Source organism: Rattus norvegicus, chromosome 15 (assembly GCF_036323735.1).
Source record: "Rattus norvegicus strain BN/NHsdMcwi chromosome 15, GRCr8, whole genome shotgun sequence".
Lineage (NCBI taxonomy): Eukaryota > Metazoa > Chordata > Mammalia > Rodentia > Muridae > Rattus > Rattus norvegicus.
The window spans coordinates 8,876,542-8,899,425 of NC_086033.1; the positions used below are offsets into that span (position 1 = coordinate 8,876,542).

At 40.6% G+C, this 22,884-nt stretch overlaps 1 pseudogene; it reads right to left on the bottom strand.

The window, feature by feature from the left end:
- Window positions 1–17,822: 17,822 nt before the first annotated feature.
- On the bottom strand, window positions 17,823–20,761 carry LOC134482181 (probable E3 ubiquitin-protein ligase TRIML2; annotated as a pseudogene).
- Between the last annotated feature and the right edge of the window lie 2,123 nt (window positions 20,762–22,884).

Here is a 22,884-nt window from a genome sequence, read left to right on the forward strand (position 1 = left end):
GAGCTTTGGGGAAAATATCCACTTATCAGTGAGGGCATACCATGTGTGTTCTCCTGTGTTGGGTTACCTTACTCAGAATATTTTCTAGTTCCCAAGAATTCATTTGCCCAAGAATTTCATGTAGTCATTTTTTTTTAACTAGCTGAGTGGTACTCCATTGTGTAAATGTACCACATTTTCTGTATTTATTCCTATTTAGAAGGACATCTGGGTTCTTTCCAGCTTCTGGCTATTATAAATAAGGCTGCTATGAACAGAGTGGAGCATGTGTCCTTGTTATATGTTGGGGCATCTTTTGCATGTATGCCAGGAGTGGTATAGCTGGGTCCTCACGTAGTACTATGTCAAATTTTCTGAGCAAACTCCAGACTGATTTCCAGAGTAGTTGTACCAGCTTGCAATCCCACAGCAATGGAGGAGTGTTCCTCTTTCTCTGCATCCTCTGCAGCATCTGTTGTCACTTGAGACTTTCATCAAAGCCATTCTGACCTGTGTGAGGTGGAATCTCAGGGTTAGTTTGATTTGCATTTCCTTTATGACTAAGGATGTAGAACATTTCTTTAGGTGCCTCTCAGCCATTCAATATTCCTCAGTTGAGAGTTCTTTGTTTAACTCTATACCCCATTTTAGTAGGGTTATTTGATTCTCTGGAGTCTAACTTCTTTAGTTCTTTGTACATATTAGACATTAGCTCTCTATTGGATGTAGGACTGGTAAAGATCTTTTCCCAATCTCTTGGTTGCCATTTTGTCCTTTTGAGGGTCCTTTGCCTTACAGAAGCTTTGCAATTTTATGAAGTCTCATTTGTTGATTCTTGATCTTAGAGCATAAGCCATTGGTGTTCTGTACATGAAATTTTCCCTTTGCCTATGTGTCCGAGGCTCTTCCCCACTTTCTCTTCTATTATTTTCAGTGTATCTCATTTTATGTAAAGATCTTTGATCCACTTGGACTTGAGCTTAATGGAACTCGATGAGCTTATTCTAAATTTTATTTGGAAGTGTGAACATTCAGAAAAGTGAAGAGACTTACATGAAGGGACAGAACAGGTGGCCCACCCCTTCCTTGTTTTCCACACCCCAGGGACCATTAAGAGCTATAATGACTAAGGCAGAATGATTCTGGAATAAGGTAGACATCATAGGCCAATGAAGGAAAACTTCAAAACCTCAAAATAAGTCGACAATGCAATAATATTTGATTTGTGATGGGGATGGCACTGACTTCCTGCACGGTAATGGATGTGACTAACATACTAGAATATGCACATGGGGACAAAATTACCTCATCCTGTGCAAAATTAGTGCACATGGATGAAAAATAATAAAGAAATAAACCTTTTAAAACATAGGAGATGTGCTTACAACCTTTCAAAGTGAAGTATTTATTGACCAACAAGAAATGTACTCTCATCCTCTGCCCTGGAGGCAGAATTCTCCAAAATCAGGACATGAACATGGATGGAGTAGCTCTTTTCAGCTATTCTCCCAGTGGTTGACAGTTGAGGACAGTTCAGGGTAGGGGTGGGAAATCCTAATGGAGTGTGGGGAGGTCATAGCTATTGGGCCTAAGATCTATACTTAAAATCCACTGTGGTTGGGGTCAGGAATGCATCTGACTTTACTCCCTCAGTGCTGCCACACAATTTAGCATCCCTACAGAAGATCATGGACCAGGCCTAGGATACCTGTCAGTGACTTGTAAGTCCTACTTCTACACTAGAATTGGCACATTGCCATTTGGCCACCCTTTGAGCTTGGGCAAAACTGTTAGAGCATGACTATGGAAGCTGTATTTTGGCAGGCTCTATGTCCCTTTCAGTGGGCAGTCTCACCAAGCACTCTGCACTTTCCGCAGCTCCATCCTGGCAATGGTGCCAATGGTTTATCTCCCCTATCCCCATTCTGTGCATATTGGGAAGAAAAGTAAAGCAGGCTACAGTTCTGAAACATAACATCACGAAACAATAATCTACTTTTTAAACACGAATCTAATTTTCTAGGACGTTTTAAAAAATAAGATCTACTTTTATCTAAGGAGGTAGCATCTAAACCGTTTATTTAAAAAGGCTCTTTAATGCTAAGAAAGTATATTAAATTACAATTATTAGGTCCTAGCAACATGCAGATTTTAGATCTCCTAACATGCATTTGTAAACAGAGGTTTGGGAGGGAGAACAAATTAAGTGATTCTGAGGACATTCCAAACTAAGCAGGGTCATATCAAAGAGAAAGACACCAGACTTCTTTCACTCCCAAGTCAAAGCTCTGAACTCCTTAGTCTCCAAACACCCCAGACTTCAGGCTGAACGAATGGCTCCCTGGGTAATGGAGCTGCTAAGGCTGAGAACTTGAGTTTAGTCCTCAGGTCCCATTTGGGGGAAGGGGAGAACCGGAGCCAGTGGTTTTACCTTTAGTTTCACTTTCTCTAAGCTGTCGGTGATGCTTTCCAGATCGTCTTCCGACATTTCCCCCTCGCTAGAATTTCCTTCAGTCTCTGATTTTTGAGAATGTTCCTTCCTAACCTGATTTAGTATCTCATTTCCCTTTTGGAGCTCCGCGCCTCACCTTTCCTCATCCCCTATGCAATTTTTCACTAATTTCCACACTGGCAGCACTCCTTTTGGTAAAACCCCCTGCTCCTTGGCAAACCTTAAATCTTTCCCTAATTTCTTCCAACTGGGCATTGTAAGATGTCCTGTCACAGGAAACCACGGAGCAACCTTGTCCACTGCTTTTAAAAATTTCTCTACTATTTCTTTCTTTAGCCCGATTCCTTTCACTTTTAACAAATCCTTGAGGGCCTGGCGAACTGTCTGAGCTGATGTTGAGTTCCCCATTGTGCTTGGTGCGACTTGTCCCAAAACCGGGAACATTATTGTCTCAATCTGAGAACTTAACCCTCGTCCCAAAACCTAGGAACCTTACTGTCTCAATCTGAGAATTTAATTCATCCCACTTACCTGGGAACTTACCGGCTAGCCACCCTGACTGTGATGAGTTCTGAACAAATGTTCCCGTACGGGCCACCACTTGTCCTCTCCGTCTCCGTCCCACAGAAAGGAGTGACACCAGGACGTTCTTCTCAAAGCAGTTTATTCAGGAACCTTTTTCTCTGCATGCAAGCAGCAATCTCTTTTTCCTTCCCTTCTTCCTCTCCCTCAGCCCCAGAGCATACTCCCCTATATCCTCCCTCAACTCTGCCTCCTCCGTCCAGACTGCGTAATCTCAGTTTGTAGGTCCACGTCACATGGCCTGATCTTGCATCATGGTGTGCCTGCGCAGCTCTCACAGTGGACATGGCTAGTTTCAGGTGTGTGAGGAAGTCAGGTGCTAGTCATGAGACTTAGCTGCAGTCCCAGGTGCCATCTTGGGACTGCCGCCACACCCTCTCCCCACAATGGTCAGTTAGTAAATTCAGCTAAGGAGGTGATTCAGGGCCCTGTGGAACAGAGGTGCTCTCAACCAGCAATACCGAGTGCTGTGTCCCATTAGCAGTTCAGAGCACCTTGGACTCTACAATAGAGGATAAATTTAACAAGACAAAGAAGCCAAAGATGCATTTCTTGCTTACTCTGCTGTACACTATCTCATGATTCTCCTCTAGAGAAGACAAAAGCAGGCCCTTACATTCTGAGCTAAGGCCAAATCCTTGTCTCACAATCAGCACCAGGACCAGAAGACTATACCAGCATTTTCAGGACAACAGAAAGGAAGTAGACATTGCATCCATTTGGTTGACACTCGCTTTCCTATCTGGCTACATATAAAACCATGGTAGGATTTTCAAGGATTTTTTGTAAAGATTTCTTTTAATTTAGACTATTTTTCAAAGTTTGTCTGTGCCTATATGGGTATGTGGGCATGTGTCCCCTCAGAAGCCAGAAGAGGGAACTGGATTCCCTGAAGCTGAAATTACAGATTACTTTAGACTGCCCAAAATAAGCACTGAGAACTGAATAGGGCAAATACTTTTGACCCATGATCCCCACCAACTGACATTTTAAACACAGTTTGATCATGATTTTATATCATTCCTATCTTTTCATCTCCTCTGAGCATCTTACTCCCTTGCCATCACCTTCCACAACTAAAGCCAGTTTATTCAGTCATGTCTACAAAGAAATCCCATAATCCCCAGGCTACAGAGTATGCTCAGTACACACGTTCCTCTACCAGAGGAGTCAGACAGTGCAGAACAGCCTGTATCCCAGATCCAGGGAACACAACTCCCAACTGTTCTCCAAGAGCACAAACACACTCATACACACACACACACACACACACACACACACACACACACACACACTCATACACACACAGTCTCTCATTCTCTACCACACCCACAGATACACAAAACAAAAAGAAAAAGAAAAAAAATCCTATAATCCCATGGATTTACGATAAAAAGAAAGTGCCCTGTTTTCCTGACTCCTAAACAAAAGCTTTTTTTTTTTAAATCTTCCATGATGCCTAGAATAACTTTATGTGTTTCACAGATACTCAGTATCATGTGTTTAAAACAATAAAGTAATGCCCCTATTCTATTACAAAGTAATATAAATTAACATGATGATTGAATTCTTTTTTTTTTTATTAACTTGAGTATTTCTTATATACATTTCAAGTGTTATTCCCTTTCCCGGTTTCCGGGCAAAATCCCCCTCCCCCCTCCCCTTCCTTATGGGTGTTCCCCTCCCAACCCTCCCCCCATTGCCGCCCTCCCCCATAGTCTAGTTCACTGGGGGTTCAGTCTTAGCAGGACCCAGGGCTTCCCCTTCCACTGGTGCTCTTACTAGGATATTCATTGCTACCTATGGGGTCAGAGTCCAGGGTCAGTCCATATATAGTCTTTAGGTAGTGGCTTAGTCCCTGGAAGCTCTGGTTGCTTGACATTGTTGTACTTTTGGGGTCTCGAGCCCCTTCAAGCTCTTCCAGTTCTTTCTCTGATTCCTTCAACGGGGGACCTATTCTCAGCTCAGTGGTTTGCTGCTGGCATTCGCCTCTGTATTTGCTGTATTCTGGCTGTGTCTCTCAGGAGCGATCTACATCCGGCTCCTGTCGGTCTGCACTTCTTTGCTTCATCCATCTTGTCCAATTGGGTGGCTGTATATGTATGGGCCACCTGTGGGGCAGGCTCTGAATGGGTGTTCCTTCAGTCTCTGTTTTAATCTTTGCCTCTCCCTTCCCAGCCAAGGGTATTCTTTTTCCTCATTTAAAGAAGGAGTGAAGCATTCACATTTTGATCATCCGTCTTGAGTTTCGTTTGTTCTAGGGATCTAGGGTAATTCAAGCATTTGGGCTAATAGCCACTTATCAATGAGTGCATACTATGTATGTCTTTCTGTGATTGGGTTAGCTCACTCAGGATGATATTTTCCAGTTCCAACCATTTGCCTACGAATTTCATAGACTCGTTGTTTTTGATAGCTGAGTAATATTCCATTGTGTAGATGTACCACATTTTCTGTATCCATTCCTCTGTTGAAGGGCATCTGGGTTCTTTCCATTTTCTGGCTATTATAAATAAGGCTGCGATGAACATAGTGGAGCACGTGTCTCTTTTATATGTTGAGGCATTTTTTGGGTATATGCCCAAGAGAGGTATAGCTGGATCCTCAGGCAGTTCAATGTCCAATTTTCTGAGGAACCTCCAGACTGATTTCCAGAATGGTTTTACCAGTCTGCAATCCCACCAACAATGGAGGAGTGTTCCTCTTTCTCCACATCCTCGCCAGCATCTGCTGTCACCTGAGTTTTTGATCTTAGCCAATCGCACTGGTGTGAGGTGAAATCTCAGGGTTGTTTTGATTTGCATTTCCCTTATGACTAAAGATGTTGAACATTTCTTTAGGTGTTTCTCAGCCATTGGGCATTCCTCAGCTGTGAATTCTTTGTTTAGCTCTGAACCCCATTTTTTAATAGGGTTATTTGTTTCCCTGCGGTCTACCTTCTTGAGTTCTTTGTATATTTTGGATATAAGGCCTCTATCTGTTGTAGGATTGGTAAAGATCTTTTCCCAATCTGTTGGTTGCCGTTTTGTCCTAACCACCGTGTCCTTTGCCTTACAGAAGCTTTGCAGTTTTATGAGATCCCATTTGTCGATTCTTGATCTTAGAGCATAAGCCATTGGTGTTTTGTTCAGGAAATTTTTTCCAGTGCCCATGTGTTCCAGATGCTGCCCTAGTTTTTCTTCTATTAGTTTGAGTGTGTCTGGTTTGATGTGGAGGTCCTTGATCCACTTGGACTTAAGCTTTGTACAGGGTGATAAGCATGGATCGATCTGCATTCTTCTACATGTTGCCCTCCAGTTGAACCAGCACCATTTGCTGAAAATGCTATCTTTTTTCCATTGGATGGTTTTGGCTCCTTTGTCAAAAATCAAGTGACCATAGGTGTGTGGGTTCATTTCTGGGTCTTCAATTCTATTCCATTGGTCTATCTGTCTGTCTCTGTACCAATACCATGCAGTTTTTATCACTATTGCTCTGTAATACTGCTTGAGTTCAGGGATAGTGATTCCCCCTGAAGTCCTTTTATTGTTGAGGATAGCTTTAGCTATCCTGGGTTTTTTGTTATTCCAGATGAATTTGCAAATTGTTCTGTCTAACTCTTTGAAGAATTGGATTGGTATTTTGATGGGGATTGCATTGAATCTGTAGATTGCTTTTGGTAAAATGGCCATTTTTACCATATTAATCCTGCCAATCCATGAGCATGGGAGATCTTTCTATCTTCTGAGGTCTTCTTCAATTTCTTTCCTCAGTGTCTTGAAGTTCCTATTGTACAGATCTTTTACTTGCTTGGTTAAAGTCACACCGAGGTACTTTATATTATTTGGGTCTATTATGAAGGGTGTCGTTTCCCTAATTTCTTTCTCGGCTTGTTTCTCTTTTGTATAGAGGAAGGCAACTGATTTATTTGAGTTAATTTTATACCCAGCCACTTTGCTGAAGTTGTTTATCAGCTTTAGTAGTTCTCTGGTGGAACTTTTGGGATCACTTAAATATACTATCATGTCATCTGCAAATAGTGATATTTTGACTTCTTCTTTTCCGATCTGTATCCCCTTGATCTCCTTTTGTTGTCTGATTGCTCTGGCTAGAACTTCAAGAACTATATTGAATAAGTAGGGAGAGAGTGGGCAGCCTTGTCTAGTCCCTGATTTTAGTGGGATTGCTTCGAGTTTCTCTCCATTTAGTTTAATGTTAGCAACTGGTTTGCTGTATATGGCTTTTACTATGTTTAGGTATGGGCCTTGAATTCCTATTCTTTCCAGGACTTTTATCATGAAGGGGTGTTGAATTTTGTCAAATGCTTTCTCAGCATCTAATGAAATGATCATGTGGTTTTGTTCTTTCAGTTTGTTTATATGATGGATCACGTTGATGGTTTTCCGTATATTAAACCATCCCTGCATGCCTGGGATGAAGCCTACTTGATCATGGTGGATGATTGTTTTGATGTGCTCTTGAATTCGGTTTGCCAGAATTTTATTGAGTATTTTTGCGTCGATATTCATAAGGGAAATTGGTCTGAAGTTCTCTTTCTTTGTTGTGTCTTTGTGTGGTTTAGGTATAAGAGTAATTGTGGCTTCGTAGAAGGAATTCGGTAGTGCTCCATCTGTTTCAATTTTGTGGAATAGTTTGGATAATATGGGTATGAGGTCTTCTATGAAGGTTTGATAGAATTCTGCACTAAACCCGTCTGGACCTGGGCTCTTTTTGGTTGGAAGACCTTTAATGACTGCTTCTATTTCCTTAGGAGTTATGGGGTTGTTTAACTGGTTTATCTGTTCCTGATTTAACTTCGATACCTGGTATCTGTCTAGGAAATTGTCCATTTCCTGAAGATTTTCAAATTTTGTTGAATATAGGTTTTTATAGTAAGATCTGATGATTTTTTGAATTTCCTCTGAATCTGTAGTTATGTCTCCCTTTTCATTTCTAATTTTGTTAATTTGGACGCACTCTCTGTGTCCTCTCGTTAGTCTGGCTAAGGGTTTATCTATTTTGTTGATTTTCTCAAAGAACCAACTTTTGGTTCTGTTGATTCTTTCTATGGTCCTTTTTGTTTCTACTTGGTTGATTTCAGCTCTGAGTTTGATTATTTCCTGCCTTCTACTCCTCCTGGGTGTATTTGCTTCTTTTTGTTCTAGAGCTTTTAGGTGTGCTGTCAAGCTGCTGACATATGCTCTTTCCTGTTTCTTTCTGCAGGCACTCAGCGCTATGAGTTTTCCTCTTAGCACAGCTTTCATTGTGTCCCATAAGTTTGGGTATGTTGTATCTTCATTTTCATTAAATTCTAAAAAGTTTTTAATTTCTTTCTTTATTTCTTCCTTGACCAGGTTATCATTGAGTAGAGCATTGTTCAATTTCCACGTATATGTGGGCATTCTTCCCTTATTGTTATTGAAGACCAGTTTTAGGCCGTGGTGGTCCGATAGCATGCATGGGATTATCTCTATCTTTCTGTACCTGTTGAGGCCCATTTTTTGACCAATTATATGGTCAATTTTGGAGAAAGTACCATGAGGAGCTGAGAAGAAGGTATATCCTTTTGCTTTAGGATAGAATGTTCTATAAATATCCGTTAAGTCCATTTGGCTCATGACTTCTCTTAGTCTGTCGACATCACTGTTTAATTTCTGTTTCCATGATCTGTCCATTGATGAGAGTGGGGTGTTGAAGTCTCCCACTATTATTGTGTGAGGTGCAATGTGTGTTTTGAGCTTTAGTAAGGTTTCTTTTACGTATGTAGGTGCCCTTGTATTTGGGGCATAGATATTTAGGATTGAGAGTTCATCGTGGTGGATTTTTCCTTTGATGAATATGAAGTGTCCTTCCTTATCTTTTTTGATGACTTTTAGTTGGAAATTGATTTTATTTGATATTAGAATGGCTACTCCAGCTTGCTTCTTCTGACCATTTGCTTGGAAAGTTTTTTTCCAGCCTTTCACTCTGAGGTAGTGTCTGTCTTTGTCTCTGAGGTGTGTTTCCTGTAGGCAGCAGAATGCAGGGTCCTCATTGCGTATCCAGTTTGTTAATCTATGTCTTTTTATTGGGGAGTTGAGGCCATTGATATTGAGAGATATTAAGGAATAGTGATTATTGCTTCCCTTTATATTCATATTTGGATGTGAGGTTATGTTTGTGTGCTTTCATTCTCTTTGTTTTGTTGCCAAGACGATTAGTTTCTTGCTTCTTCTAGGGTATAGCTTGCCTCCTTATGTTGGGCTTTACCATTTATTATCCTTTGTAGTGCTGGATTTGTAGAAAGATATTGTGTAAATTTGGTTTTGTCATGGAATATCTTGGTTTCTCCATCAATGTTAATTGAGAGTTTTGCTGGATACAGTAACCTGGGCTGGCATTTGTGTTCTCTTAGGGTCTGTATGACATCAGTCCAGGATCTTCTGGCCTTCATAGTTTCTGGCGAGAAGTCTGGTGTGATTCTGATAGGTCTCCCTTTATATGTTACTTGACCTTTTTCCCTTACTGCTTTTAATATTCTTTCTTTATTTTGTGCGTTTGGTGTTTTGACAATTATGTGACGGGAGGTGTTTCTTTTCTGGTCCAATCTATTTGGAGTTCTGTAGGCTTCTTGTATGTCTATGGGTATCTCTTTTTTTAGGTTAGGGAAGTTTTCTTCTATGATTTTGTTGAAGATATTTACTGGTCCTTTGAGCTGGGAGTCTTCACTCTCTTCTATACCTATTATCCTTAGGTTTGATCTTCTCATTGAGTCCTGGATTTCCTGTATGTTTTGGACCAGTAGCTTTTTCCGCTTTACATTATCTTTGACAGTTGAGTCAATGATTTCTATGGAATCTTCTGCTCCTGAGATTCTCTCTTCCATCTCTTGAATTCTGTTGGTGAGGCTTGTATCTACAGCTCCTTGTCTCTTCTTTTGGTTTTCTATATCCAGGGTTGTTTCCATGTGTTCTTTCTTGATTGCTTCTATTTCCATTTTTAATTCCTTCAACTGTTTGATTGTGTTTTCCTGGAATTCTTTCAGGGTTTTTGCGATTCCTCTCTGTAGGCTTTTACTTGTTTATTAATGTTTTCCTGTGCTTCCCTAAGTGTGTTCATGTCTTTCTTGAAGTCCTCCAGCATCATGATCAAATATGATTTTGTAACTAGATCTTGCTTTTCTGGTGTGTTTGGATATTCCATGTTTGTTTTGGTGGGAGAATTGGGCTCCGATGATGGCATGTAGTCTTGGTTTCTGTTGCTTGGGTTTCTGCGCTTGCCTCTCGCCATCAGATTATCTCTAGTGTTACTTTGTTCTGCTATTTCTGACAGTGGCTAGACTGTCCTATAAGCCTGTGTGACAGGAGTGCTGTAGACCTGTTTTCCTCTCTTTCAGTCAGTTATGGGGACAGAGTGTTCTGCTTTCTGGCGTGTAGTTTTTCCTCTCTACAGGTCTTCAGATGTTCCTGTGGGCCTGTGTCTTGAGTTCACCAGGCAGCTTTCTTGCAGCAGAAAATTTGGTCTTACCTGTGGTCCCGAGGCTCAGGTTCGCTCGTGGGGTGCTGCCCACGGGCTCTCTGCAGCGGCAGCAACCAGGAAGACCTGTGCCGCCCCTTCCGGGAACTTCAGTGCACCAGGGTTCCAGATGGTCTTTGGCTTTTTCCTCTGGCGTCCGAGATGTGTGTGCAGGGAGCAGTCACTTCTGGTTTCCCAGGCTTGTCTGCCTCTCTGAAGGTTTAGCTCTCCCTCCCACGGGATTTGGGTGCAGAGAACTGTTTATCCGGTCTGTTTCTTTCAGGTTCCGGCGGTGTCTCAGGTGCAGGGGTCCTGCCGCTCCTGGGCCCTCCCCCACGGGAGCCCAGAGGCCTTATACAGTTTCCTCTTGGGCCAGGGATGTGGGCAGGGGTGAGCAGAGTTGGTGGTCTCTTCCGCTCTGCAGCCTCAGGCTCAGGAGTGCCCACCTGACCAGGTGGTTGGTTCTCTCTCTCACGGGGTCTGGGAGCAGAGAGCTGCTGCGGGTCCGGGATCCGCGGGTGTGGAACTTCCGGTAAACACAGAACGTGCCCGGTCCTAGAGAAATTCTGCTTTCCTGAGTCCCAAGCTCACCAGGCAGCTTTCTTGCAGCAGAAAATTTGGTCTTACCTGTGGTCCTGAGGCTCAGGTTCGCTCGTGGGGTGCTCCCCACGGGCTCTCTGCAGCGGCAGCAACCAGGAAGCGATTGAATTCTTTAACAGTGATGTTTACTTTAACACCTCAAACAAAAGTGACCAGAATTGAATTTTATGTGGCCTGCTAAGTTCTGAATCCAAGTCATAAGCTCCTGATGATTAAATGACCCAAAAGGTACTTAATTTCCTGGTTTAAATATCCCTGGGAGAAAATTCTGAGACAAGATCTGGATGACAAACATTTCTGAAGGAGTCCAGTAAACAGCAATGGAAAAGTGTTAAGAAAGCAAATGCAGGCAAAGAGACCATGTGGTGCCCATTATTACACTGTCAGTCTATTACCTAACTCTACTGGAAACTCCAGGAGCCACCAGTAAAGCCTGTCAGCCAAGATAGTTTTTCAGCATTTTCATTGGCTTAGAGTTTGAGAAAGTGCATTTTGCCAGCTGATTAACTGGAGACAGCTTGTAAAAAGACAGCAGCAACAACAACATAAGTACAGGCCTGCGCCATGGTGTTAGTCTATAGAAGTCAAGGTCACATAATCACATGCAAGCAAGGACCATCAGTGGAGCACTGGAAGCTGGCGGAAGGCAGACCTCCTGGTTATCTCATTTTTTTTTTCTTTGAAAGCAGATGACCATCCACTCTATTCGGTCTTATGAAGTGAGAATGCCCATATTGTGAAGCAAGGATCATTATTTCTCATAGTATCAAGCCAAGCAAACAAGAAAGCAAGCAGCTATCTGTGAGGAGGAAGACTATAAAATGAAATTGTGCCTGATGAGAAGGGGGAAGAGGTTGTAAGCAAGCACGGTCCTGTTCGTGGCTGCCCTACTGTGCACACTATGCAGTAGATATTGTCTTTGACTCAAAAAGACAAACATTGTATGTACTCACTAATAAGTGAATATTAACAAAAAAAGTACAGAATACCCCTGATACAACCCACAGATCCTAAGAAGCTTACCAAGAAGGAAAGGCCCCAATTAGAAGGTGGAACTGGAGACAGAGGAAGGGAGGGATCTGGGGAGGGGAGAGAAAAGAGGAACAGGATCTTGTATGGGGGTGGGGAGACAGGAGAGAAGCCCTGAGGCCCAGGAGGATGAATGGAAATGTGCAGCTTCTGGGGGTGGGTGATGGAGGGAACCTCTAGAAAGTCCCAGAGACTTGAGATGTGAAACCTCCAAGGACTTGATGGGGGTGACCTTAGCCAAAATGCCCAACACTGGGGAGATGGAAACTAAAGAGACCACCTCTGGTAGATAGACAGGGCCGAGTAGAGGGATGGTATCACCAACCAACCCTCAAAATCTTTGACCCACAATTGTTTTTGTCTAAAAAAAAAATGCAGGAGAAAAATGGAGAGGAGACTGAAGAAAAGACCATCTGGTGACCAACCCAACTTAGGATCCATCCTGTGGGATGGCACCAAACCTTGACACTATTACTTATGCTATATTGCAGACAGAACCTTAACATGAAGTCTTCAACACATGAGACTTTAGGGATATTTAATATCCAAACAACCACAAAACCCACAAATAAATCAATGTTTAAATAGCGTGGAATAAATCAAACTGCCTATGTAGCAGAGGATAGGGGTCCTTGGTCCTATGAAGGCTCAATGCCCCAGTGTAGGGGAATGCCAGGTCGGAGAGGCAAGTAGGAGTGGGTGGGTAGATAAGGGAGACAAGGGGTGGGGATGAGATAGGGGTTTCCGTAGGGGAAACTGGGAAAGGAGATAACATTTGAAATGTAAATAAAGAAAATATTCTATAAAAGAAAAGGAAAAAGAAAAATATAGTAGCATATACATGTGTGTGTGCCTGTACACATAAGTATGTGTGTGTATGCATATATGTCTATATGTACATGTGACTAAAATAAATTCACTAAACTGTTTTTGATCTACTAGATGGCATAGACCTTGACTTTTTCCCTTTATTTTATTTTCCTTCACTTTTTATGCTCAAGCCCAATAAACAGGCTTTATAACCCATAGTAAATTGAAAAACAGCTCTTTGAAAAATAATGTGATGCAAAACAGCAAATAAAACAAAACGTTTTATTGAAGAGATGGTTTCACAAACTGTAAAATATTAACACAGAAAACCTCAGTAGAGTTACAAGTATACTGAAAGCAAGTCACACGCTCTGATGAGGTCAGCCAGTCAAAAGGAGAGGGAAGTTGACCAAGGCTGGATGGAGCTCACTATGAAAATACCGTGAGTGAGTCATCTTCTACCTGTACAGTCAACCACAGTCTTCAGGAAAAATATCTAACTGCCTGATCTTGTGGGAGAAACCTGAAGTAGCACATGGATTGGTGCCTTGCTTCTTAAAAACAAACAAACAAATAAACAAACCAACAACAACAATAAAGCAAAGAGCTCCTCTATTAATACATGATAATCTCCACATATAATTATTTCCAACAGTAAAAGTAATATGAAGAAATAGTTGAATATTGTCTTGGGTAGGGTTACTATTGTGGTGAAACACCGTGACCAAAAAAACTCTTGGGAAGGAAAGAGTTTGCTCATCTTATACTTCCGCATGCACATATTAATGTATACAGACAAATGAACTAGCACTGCTCTTTGTGTAAAGTTCCCATGTGTTTTTGCTTCTTTTTTATATTGCTTTATTTCAGTAGCTCTCAGAGACTTAGCCTTTCTGTTCATTGGAATGAGAAAGAGAGGAAAAGAATTCAAATGGGAACTTGGAGCCAGAGACCATGGAGGGATGCTGCTTACTGGTTTGTTTCCCTGGCTTGCTCAGCCTGTTTTCTTATAGAACCCAGGACCGACAGTGAAGGGATGGAACCACCTATACTGGACTGGGCCCTCCTCCTTCAACCATTAATTAAGAAAGCGCCTTACAGCTGGAACTTATGGAGGTATTTTCTCAGTTGATACTCCCTCCTTTCCAATAACTCTATTTTGTATGTCAAGTTGACATAAGATGAGTCAACACAAACAGAAGGATGGAATTTAAGAATGGGAGGGAGTAAAGGAGGAATGACCAGGGTCTAATTCCTCTTAACTCTTCAGAAGCAAATGACAAAAAAATACCCTTCTCCCTGGTAGCATTTGTTTAGACATAAAATCATATTTATTACATGAACTATGGACCAGACAACTGTCAGGTGCAGAAAACATACTGATGGACAAAACAGAATTACTAACTGAAATTAGTTCTCATTCTCATTTCAGAAGCTAGGTTGAGCCTTTTTATAAGCCCACAGCCCTTTGTAGATTTTCTGCCACTGAGCTTAATAGGAGTCTGGGATATGGAAGCCCACCATGAGCTGGAACAATTAAGAGAGTGTTGAATATTTCTGGTCTGAACCTGTGTCCTGAGCAGACCTTAGGTTCACACCCATTCCTACAACAGCTAGAGGAAGCCTGACTTCCAGATGCTCTAACCTGGATGCCCAGGATCACAGGTGAGGAGGCCACAGCAACTGCCCCAACATCCAGAGTAACTGGATCCCCCAGGACTCAGGGATACAGGAAACCCTCCCCAGCCAGTGGCATGAATTCCTGCCAGTATGAACCTGCACCCAAAGCAGACCTGAGCTGTTGGCTCTTCACCCAAACCTACAACACCCAGAGGGAGCCCAACTCCCAGGTGCTCTGAAACACCCAGAATCACAGGATCACAGGATAACAGAGGAAGCTTTACTCCTAGGAGATCACACACAACCAGAAGCACTGGAGCTCTGACACTCAAGATTACAGTTGAAGGCACAACATCTTTCCCAACACCCAGCATAACTGAGATCCACACAGAAAGTAGGAAAACACAAACCCTGGCCCAGCCAGACACACGAGTTCCTTCTAGCCTGCAACTATGCCCAGAGCAAAGCTCCCCACAAATAATATAAAATACCTTGGTGTGATTCTAACCAAGTAAGTGAAAGATGTATATGATGAGAACTTCAAGTCTCTGATGAAAGAAATCAAGAGTATCTCAGAATATGGAAAGATTTCCCAAGCTCATGAAAGGGCAGGATTAATATAATAAAAATAACCAATTGCAGAAAGTAATCTACAGATTCAATGGAATCCCCATCAAAATTCCAATTCAATTTTTCATAGAGTTAAAAAAAGCAATTTGCAAATTCTTTTGGAATATAAAAAAAACCCAGGATAGTGAAAACTATTCTCAATGATAAAAGAACTTCTAAAGGAATCACCATCCCTGACCTCAAGCTGTATTAGAGAGCAGTAGTAATAAAAACTGCATGATATTAATACAGAGACAGGCAGGTAGATCAATGAAATAGAATTGAAGACCCAGAAATGAACTCACACACCTATGGTCACTTGATCTTTGACAAAGGAGCTAAAACCATTCAGTGGAAGAAGACAGCATTTTCAACAAATGGTGCTGGTTTAACTGGTGGTCAGCATGTAGAAGAATACATAAATATCCATTCTTATTGCCCTGTACAAAGCTCAAATCCAAGTCAATCTAAGATCTTCACATAAAACCCGATACACTGAAACTAATAGAAAAGTAAGTGGGGAAGACTCTCAAACACATAGGCACAGGACTAAATTTCCTGAACAGAACACCAATGGCTTAGGCTCTAAGATCAAGTATTGACAAATGGAACCTCATAAAATTGCATAGCTTCTGTAAGGCAAAGGATACTGTCAATAAGACAAAATTACAACCAACAGATCAGAAAAAGGTAATTTACAATCCTACGTCTGACAGAGGGCTAATATCTAAAATATATAAAGATGTACAATGAGCCTAGAATTAGGCTTAGGACAGTTTTTATAATCAAGGTAAAACACTTATTCTAGGACAAGTCCAAGTCTCAGGCCACAGGTGTGCTCCATGGTAAAGCAAGTTCATGAACATATAAAACTATTGCTTTAAACTTGTAATGAGCTTTTAGAATAAGACACAAGAATTAATTGTTTGAACTTATCAACATCCTACTGTAACTCCCTCTTGTGTAATAGTTTGTCTCTGAGGTAATTTTTTCTTACATACAAAACATTTGTCTAGAAAGTTATGAAAATATAAAACCAAAAATGAATCTTATTAGAGCTGTTCATTAGAGCTTTGCTCTATCTATCAACTGTAAATACATGTGTATACATATGTATATATGTGTGTGTGTGTATGTATATATGTATGTATGTATGAAATTGTTGAAACTTGTTTATTTGAACTCACTTGTTAGAACCCAGTTTCTTCATTTACTTCGAGGGTATGTGTGCCTGATTTTCTTCTTTTCCTTTCTTACCAGCCTCTAAAGAGTTAAAAGAGTTCAGAGTTTCCCATAGGTCACAGAGAGGAACAACCTAAGGCAATTAGGTTCTGCTCATGTCATCACTTCCAGTGCTGATGCTGTAAATTGTCTGCCATTGTTAGCAGCTGCTATAAGTACCAACCCCAATCTGTGATGCCAGACCTCATTGCTTTCCTCAGTTTACCATGAATGTTGAAGTTGGTCTTCAACATGTCAATTCCCATTCTCACCAATGGATGGGTCATTGAGAAGGAAACAAAATAGAGAAATAATGAAACTAGCACATGTTATGACTCAAAGGGGCCTAACAGATATATATATATATATATATATAGATAGATAGATAGATAGATAGATATAGATATAGATATAGATATAGATATATAGATATAGATATGATTTCACCCAAGCACAAAAGAATATATCTTCTTCTCAGCACCTCACAAATCATTCTGCCAGACCACATACCTGTGCACAAAAGAAATCTCAACAGACACAAGAAAATTAAAATAACTCCCTGTGCCCTATCAGACTACTATAGATTAGGGCTACACTTCCCTTTTTTTCAGGAAACAAGACTATATTCATTATTCTCTAATTTTCTAATTATATACATATGTGTGTGATATCATATGTATGATTATATATATATATATATATCAATGTTAAAAAACTTTATCATTTCTTTGTTTTCTATTGTATTTTATTTGTTTTAGTGGGGCAGGGACAATAGCCACACGCCACAGTACTCATGTGAATGTGAGAAGACAAGTCTGTTCTTTCTCCCCTGTGAGGTCCAGGAATTGAACTCAGGCTGTCAGCCTTGGCTGTAAGTGCCTTGATCACCTGAACCATCAAATAACCACATCATCATTCAACTTAAATAGAACTCCTTCAACTGAACATATGTTGAAAGCCACATTAAGTCTTGAGGATTTATTGGATTAATTACACAAAGGGTTTTCACAAAGTCTTGATCTTATTTTCTGGTCTCTTTTTATCTTGGGTCCACACACAGTAAGATGAAGAGCTATTTGCCATTACTTCAGGGATGAGTTAGAGGCAGATACACAGTGTCAGATTCTGAACTCATGTCTCCATTTGGAATACAAAGAGAAAATATAGGTTTAACTGCTTTTCAGAAAGTAAGGTCAGAGAAACTATAAACGAGGAATTGCTCTGTCACATTGTAGAATGATACATGCCCACATCGATAGTTGAGGAAGACTCCAACTTTGTACATTTACTTTCTGTTTTTTTTAATTGGATATTATTTTTTACACTTCAAATGTTATTTCATTTCCCAGTTTCCTGTCCATAATCCCTCTATACCATCCTCCTCCCCTTCTTCTGAAAGGGTGTTCCCCCTCCCCAGCCCCCCCCCATTTCAGCCTCCTCTCCCTGACATTCCCCTACACTGGGGGGTCCAGCCTTGTCAGGACCAAGAGCTTCTCCTCCCATTGGTGCCCAACAAGACCATCCTCTGCTACATAAGCAGCTGGAGACATGGGTCTGTCCATGTGTAGTCTTTGGGTAGTGGTTTGGTCCCTGGGAGCTCTGGTTGGTTGTTATTGTTGTTCTAATAAGGTTGAAAGCCCCTTCAGCTCCTTCAATCCTTTCTCTAATTCCTTCAACAGGGACCCCTTTCTCAATTGAATGGTTTGCTGCTAGCATTCACCTCTGTATTTGTCACACTCTGGCTGAGCCTCTCAGGAGACAGCTATGTCAGCATGCACTTCTTGGCTTCATCAATAGTGTCTAGTTTTGGTGGCTGTATATATATGGCTGGATTCCCAGGTGGGGCAGGCTCTGAATGGCCATTCCTTCAGTCTCTGCTCCAAACTTTGTCTCCACATCCACTCCTGTGAATATTTTTGGTCCCCCTTTTAAGAAGGACTGAAGCATTTGCACTTTGGTCATTCAAGCAGACTTTTCTTAAAGGGAAAAGATCCAAAGGATGCAATAGAACCCCATTAAGTACTTCAAGTGCAAGACTTTATCTTTGGAAGCCCCAGGCATGCTGTTCTTTCTCTCTGTACTATCATATATGACCACCTGCCATTGTGCTGTCTGACCCGCAGCCACCTCCAAACAATGCCTCACTGAGTTGAAGCTCTTTTCACCAGACACAGAAGTAGTGAAGTCAAATCTCCTTGGAGTGTCAGTCACAGTCTGTGTTGCATCTCAAAATCCCACACTTCCTGGATCCTCAGAAAAGACTAGGGAGGCGTGAGCTGCATCTGGGGCCAAAGTAATATGTCTTGGAGGCTCAGCAGTACATTGCATTCTTATTATCTGGCATGAATCGAATCTGGCATGAAGTTATGATCTGAGTTGGCTGTAGGCTCTGAAGCAATTTAAACTCCCTCCTTTTTAAATAGAACTTTATTCTGGAGCAGTGTTATGGCAGAGTTTTCACATTTCTTCTCCATGTCTGTGATGATCCTTTGGAGGCTACAGAGGTGCTCACAAACCCAGACTTCACTGGTCTTCAGTTTGCTCATGTTCTCACTACCCAAGTGGCTAAGTCTCTGTAGAATTTTTTGGGACTTCTGCACCAGCTCAGTATCAAACTTCATCATTTGGTACTGATTAAGTCTTTTTAAGTTCAGGTCAAATTTGCAAGCTAGCAGTCTCAAAAATAGAGCTCAATTTCAATAACAGAAACAACAAAGGGCCTACAAACTCATGGAAATGGAATAACTCTCTACTCAATGAGAGAAATAAAGAATGAAATTAAAGACTTCCTAGAATTCAATAAAAATGAAGGCACAACATACCCAAACTTATGCAACTAAATGAAAGCAGCTCTCAGAGGAAAGTTCATAGCAGTTAGAGACATCTTAAAGAAAAGTGAGAAGTCTTATATTAGAAACTTAACAGCACACTGAAAAGCTCCAGAACAAATAGAAGCAATATACACCTAAGAGGAATAGACAGCAGAAAATCATCAAACTCGGGTCTAAAATCAACTAAATAGAAACAAAGTCTATAACCAACATCAAATTAAATGGAGAGAAATTCAAAGAAATTCTATTAAAATCAGGAACAAGACAAGGCTGTCTACTTTCTCTGTATTAGTCAATATAATAACTGAAATTCTAGTTAGAACAATAAGAAAAATAAAGGAGACCAACAGGGATTCGAATTGGAAAGGAAGAAGTAAAAGCATCATTATTTTCAGATAATATGATAGTATGCATAAGTGATCTCAAAAGTTCTACCAAAAACTTCTACAGCTAATAAACACATTCAGTGATGTGACTGGATAAAACATTAACTCAACAAACAAAAATCAGTTTCCCTCCAATTTCAAAGGACAGATGAGCTGAGAAAGAAGTCAGGGAAACACTACAATTCACAGTAGCCATAAATAATACAAAATATCATGGGATAATGAAGCAAGTGAAAGACCTGTATGAAAAGAACTTCAAATCTTTGTAAAAACAAATTGACAAAGATATGAGAAGATAAAAAGACCATCCATTTGTCAGTAGAATCAACAGAGTAAACATGAGAATCTTGCAAAAGACAATCTACAGATTCAATGAAGTCCCATCAATATTCCAACACGATTCTTTAAAGACCTTGAAAGAAAAGTACACATATAAACCACATATAAACACACACACACACACACACACACACACACACACACACACACACACAAATCCAGAATAGCTAAAACAGTCCTTCACAATAAAAGAACTTCAGGAGGTATTGCCATCCCTGATTTCAAGCTGTAATACAGAGCTGCAGAATTAAAATCCACATGTTATTGTCATAAAAGTAGACAGATTGAAACAATGAAATGGAATTGAAGACAGAGATGTAAATTTCCACATCTAAAAACACGCAAGTTTTGATAGAGAAGCCAAAAATTATACAATGGTAAAAACAAAGCATCTTCAACAAATGGTGCTGGTTTGACATGATGTCTACATATAAAAGAATGTAAATAGATATGTATCTATCACCCTACACAAAACTCTAGTCCATGTGCATCAAAGGTCTCAACATGAAACCAGATATACACTGAACCTGATAGAAGAGAAAGTGGGGAATATCCTTGAACTCATTGTCACAGGAAAACTTTCTGACCAGAATTCTGATAGCCACTGGCACAAAAATCAACAATTAATAAATGGGACCTTTGAAACTGAATAGCTTATGTAAGAAAAAGGATGATGTAATAAGACAAACTCCCAGCTTACAGAATGGGAAACATTTTTTTTACCAACTCTACATCCAATAGAGGACTGATATCAAAAATATATAAGGAATTCAAGAACCTAAACATCAACAAACCTAATAATCCAATTTAAAAATGGAGTTTAGATCTAAACAGAGAGTTTTCAATATGGGACTCTCAAATGCCTGACAAATACTTAAGAAATATTTAGCATCCTTAGTCATCAGGGAACTGAAAATGAAAACTCCTTTGAGATGCCGTCTTACACGTGTCAGAATGGCGATGACAATGACACAAATGACAGCTCGTGCTGGTGAGGATATGGAGTAAGAGACACATTGCTCCACTGCTGGTGGGAATGCAAATTTTGCAACCACTATGGAAGTCAATATTGTTATTCCTCAGAATATTGGGAATCAATCTACCTTAAGACCCAGTTATACCACTCTTGCACGTATACCCAAAGGACATCATATTTTACATAGGGAAACATGTCCAAGCATGTTCATAGCAGCTTTGTGATATGCATAAATTGAAAACAACCTAGATTTCCCTCAACCAACAATAAAGAAAATGTGGTACATTTACACAATGGAGTACTACTCAGCTGTTTAAAACTAATGACATCATAGTTGGAACTAAAAAATAATTCATCCTGATTGAGGTAACCTAGACACAGAAAGACAAACATGGTGTGTATACACTTGGGTATTAACTGCAAAGAAAAACCATGTGACAATCCACAGACCCAGAGAAGCTTAAGACAACATGCATGAATATCCCTCAGAAGGGGAAATAGAATAGATATTGCAGATAGACTGGGGAGGGGAGGGTGGAAACAGGAACAGGACGGTCCCAGTTGGAAAAGGATGAAGGAAAATAGTACTAGGAGAAACAACTAGAATTGGGGGTCAGTTCTGGGGCAAGGCAAAAACTGGGTGCCTTGGAAACGCCCAGAAATCTATGAGGGTAGTCCTACCTGAGTTGTCTAGTAATGGGAAATATAGAGCCTAAACCAGCAGTTTCCTATAACCAGGCAAGACTGCCAGTAGAGGGTTTAGGACACCAACCAAGTCACAAAAGTTTTAGCTACAATTTGTCCAGCCAGTATGGTGTGAAGGGGTAAAGACAGTACATTATTTGTGGGAATCACTAACCATTGAGACGAAAGCCATGAAAAGAAGCCCATCCCTGACACTCCTGGAAGAACCAGAAAACAGAAGCTGGTTGGCCGAGTGTCTAAAATAGACCCAAACATAACTGGAAAAAAATCAATGAAGGATTTTTTCATAATATTGTGCTATACTCATAGCCTAAGCTAGTTGTCATGAGACAGCCTTCATCCAGGAACTGATGGAAACAGATGTGGAGACCCACAGCCAAACATTAAGTGGAGCTTGAGGAATTCTACTGAAGAGGGAAAGGAAGACTTGAAAGATCCAGAGGGGTCAAGGACACCACAAGAAAATCTACAGAATCAACCCACCTGGACTCATAGAGACTCACTGAGACTGAACCAACTATCTCGGAGTCTGCATGGGTCTAACCTAGGACCTCTACATATATGCTATAGTTGTATAGTTTGGTGTTTGTGTGGGACTCCTAACAGAGGGAGCAGGAATTGATTCTGATGCTTTTTCCTACTTTCGGGACACTTGTTTTCCTAGTTAGTTGACTCATCTAGCCTTAATTAAGAGGAGAGGTGCTTAATCATATCATACCTTGATATGCCATGTTGGGTTGATATCCTTTCTTTGAAGGGAAACAGAGGAGGAGTGGACTGGGAGAGAGAAAGTGGAGGGGAGAATGGAGTGTACACAGGCTAGAGGGAAAATGCTGTCATGATATAATATATGAGAGAATGAATTAATAAGGATAGAAAATTTTATATTTTTGAGACTTATTTTCCTTGTAGAAATATGGATAAGAGGTTAAGGAATGTGCTGTGTATTACAACCTCATAAAATTACCAGACGGATGGAAGCATTACACACAGCATTCATTAACAACTGAGCCTCAGCTATGGAACGTTGTCAAGAGTTGACAATTCTTTTCACTCTTCACAAACTAAGAGGCCCCTAAATCTCTATCCGATGCAGAGACACATGTAAGATCCAGAGACAATAATGCCTTGTTAATCATCAGTGTCCACACAGTCTGATCATTTGGAGGATCAGTGAGTATCTGTGAAATAAAAATTGTGCTGAACAATGGTTGAATAGAAATACATACATATCCAGAATATACAGCCTGGTGAGTTTGACTTTAATTATGA